This window comes from Mustela erminea, chromosome 14 (assembly GCF_009829155.1).
Source record: "Mustela erminea isolate mMusErm1 chromosome 14, mMusErm1.Pri, whole genome shotgun sequence".
Classification (NCBI taxonomy): Eukaryota; Metazoa; Chordata; class Mammalia; order Carnivora; family Mustelidae; genus Mustela; species Mustela erminea.
Window position 1 is genome coordinate 71,526,167 of NC_045627.1, and position 3,474 is coordinate 71,529,640.

Below are 3,474 nucleotides of genomic sequence, written 5' to 3' on the forward strand. Positions count from 1 at the left end.
CATGGGGAGTCTGCTTCTCCCTCTGACCTTCTCCCCTCTTATGTTCTCTCTCATTCTCTCTCTCGCTCTCTCAAATAAATAAACAAAATCTCTATATATTATTTCTCATTAGTGAATGTGAATAGTCAATTACCTCAAAATAAAGTGGCTAAATAAAGTAACACATCTAAATTTAAATGCAAAAAGGAATCATGGGATGAAATATAAAAAAGGCAAAACTACAGAAATATCAACTAAAATTGTCTATGGAGATGTCAAAATCCTTTATTTAAAAATATAGGGAGTTACACATATATTTCATTAAAAACCATTCCCACAGAAGTAAATACAATGTTAAACTACATGTCTTCTGAAGGATGATGTGTCTTAGAAGTTTTTATCCTTAGATACAAAGAGGAATGGAAGCTCATACAGAACCTAGAAAATTTTAACTTTCCTATGTGCTTCTATGAACTCTTTTCTGCACTACTATGGGATGTGTGAATTAAAAATAGATCATGTAAGGGGCGCCTGGGTGGCTCAGTGGGTTAAAGCCTCTGCCTTCGGCTCAGGTCAGAATCCCAGTGTCCTGGGATCGAGCCCCACATCGGGCTGTCTGCTCCGCGGAAAGCCTGCTTCCTCCTCTCTCTCTCTGGCTGCCTCTCTACCTACTTGTGATCTCTGTCTGTCAAATAAATAAATAAAATCTTTAAAAAAAATAGATCATGTAAGACAGGGAGAGGCTCTAAGAGATTCTTAGCAAAATTCCAAAGTAGGGGGCACTTTATTTTTTTAAAAGATTTTATTTATTTATTTGACACACACAACAGAGAGAGCACCAGCAGAGGGAACAGCAGGCAGAGGGAGAGGGAGAACCAGACTCCCCACTGAGCAAGGGGCTCAAAACAGAGCCCTATCCTAGCTAGGACCCCTGGATCATGTCCTGAGCTGAAGGCAGAAGCCTAACGAACTGAGCACGAGGTGCCCCAGTAGCACTTTAATCAGGTAATACAAATTCCAATCAACACTACCATTTTTAATGCATTTAATAAGCATTATGTTTTACATTGGAAATGTTTCATCTACTTATGAATGTCTCTGAACTACAGTAGGAAGAGTGGTGGTACCATACATAGTCTCATAGGGGTTGGAATTCCTCAGAGTTCCACTACCATACAGGATGTGATCCCTTTTGGATTTGTAACAATTGGACATTTTAAAATGATCACTTAACAAGATATAAGCTACATATGTAAATTACAAGTCATGTTGCAGCTATTCAGCTCTAAGAAAACTTTAACTGTTACAACTTTAAACAGAGATTTTTTACCTCAGCACTCTGTTACCCTAATACTGTCTTAGCTGTGCTCCCTTGGACTACTTTTAAATTTTCTCAATGTCTCCAGAGATCTATGTAACAGAATAGAAAACCCAGAAATGAACGCAAAACTCTATGGTCAATTAATCTTTAACAAAAGAGTAAAGAATATTCAATGGAAAAATTATCTTCAATAAATTCAATAAATAAATAAATGTTGCTAGACAGCAACATGCAAAGGAATGAAACTGGACCATTTTCTAAAACCATAAACAAAAATAAATTCAAAGTGGATTAAGGACCTAAACGTGAGAACTGAAACCATAAAAATCTTAGAAGAGAACACAAGCAGTAACTTCTTGACAGCAGCTATAGCATCTTCTTTCTAGATATGTCTCCCAAGGCAAGGGAAACAAAAGCAAAAATAAACTATTGGGACTACATCAAAATGAAAAGCTTCTGCACAACAAAGGAAACAATCAACAAAACCTAAAAGGCAACCTATGGAATGGTTGATAGTTGGAAGATAGTTGGCTATGACATATCCAATAAAGGGTTTGTATCCAAAATATATAAAGGACTTATAAAACTCAATACCTAAAAAACAAACAATCCAATTAAAAAATGGGCAGATGACATAAATAGACATCTCTCCAAAGACATATAGATGGCCAACAGACACATGAAAAGATGCTCAACATTACTTATCATCAGGGAAATCCAAATCAAAACTATAATGATGTATATCACCTGTCAGAATGGCTAAGATCAATAACACAAGAAACGAAGGTCTTGGTGAGGATTTGGAGAAAGGGGAACCCTCTTGTACTATTGGTGGAGATGCAAACTGGTGCAGCCACTCTGGAAAACACTATAGATATTTCTCAAAAAGGTAAAAATAAAACTACCCTACAATCCAGCAATTACACTCCTAGGCTGTTCACAGAAAGAATACAAGAATACTAATTCAAAGGTATACATGAACTCTGATGTTTATAGCAGCATTATCTACAACAGCCAAATTATGGAAACAGAAGAAAAGGTGGTGTATATATACAACTGAATATTACTTGGTCATAAAGAAGAATAAAATCTTCCCATTTGCAATGACATGAATGGAACTAACGAGTATTATGCTAAGTGAAATAAGTGAGTCAAAGAAAGAAAAATACCATTATGATTTCATTCATATGTGGAATTTAAGAAACCAAACAAATGAGCAAAAGGGAAAAAAAGAGAGAGAAAGGCACATCAAGAAACAGATTTTTAACTATAGAGAACAAAATTGTTACCAGAAGGGAGGTAGGGGATGGCTTAAATAGGTAAAAAAAAATTTCTCAGTGTCTCAAGCACATTATTTATTAACTGGAGATAATAAAAAAATAAATAACTTCTAGTTTCAACAAGCAGAGGTGGGGTACTTATGGGACTCTTAAACAGCGTATGGTATTATGGAACAGCCCACAAAGTTCCTAAATGCCTCTACTCTGTCCAAATATCTTCCACTAGAAGTGAACTGTTAGCATTCCTCTTGGATGTTGCAAGAAATCAACTCATATTTTTCAAAAACAAAATAAATAGAATTCTAGATTTCTGTGCTTCCAGTTGGTAGAAGCAGAAGAGAGGAGGAAATATGGCCTCTCAGTTCCTCTAGGACAGCCTTACAGCTACTGTTGGTGGTGGGCTTGTACTGAATGGTGCAAACTGGAAGCTATTTGTTTTTTAGTGACACTCAAAAATCATAAACACATCAGCTAGCAAAAGAAGTAACAAGAGTGATTCTTGCTGTTGTTATTGCTAAAAAAGAAAAGAAAAGAAATCAAGACTTGGAATGTCCTTTTATTAAACTTGACAAAGGTTCAGTAAATTCTTACCATCAAAATGACAGGTTATTATTTATAAATCAAGTTTGATGGAGTGATCACTGTCTATAGTGGTTCAACTTTTAAGTTAAGGGAAAAAGTTTTACTCTGTAGATAATATAGAATTAAAACTTTAAAAATAACGTTTTAAAAACTAAAAGAAAAGTGGAGACATTAGTCACACATCATAGTGCTATTGCGAATGAAAATACATGTAAAGCTCTTTAATAGTTATTTATTTGAGAGAGAAAGTGAGAGTAGGGGGATGGACATACAGAGAGGGAATCTCAAGCAGATTCCCCACTGAGAGCAGAG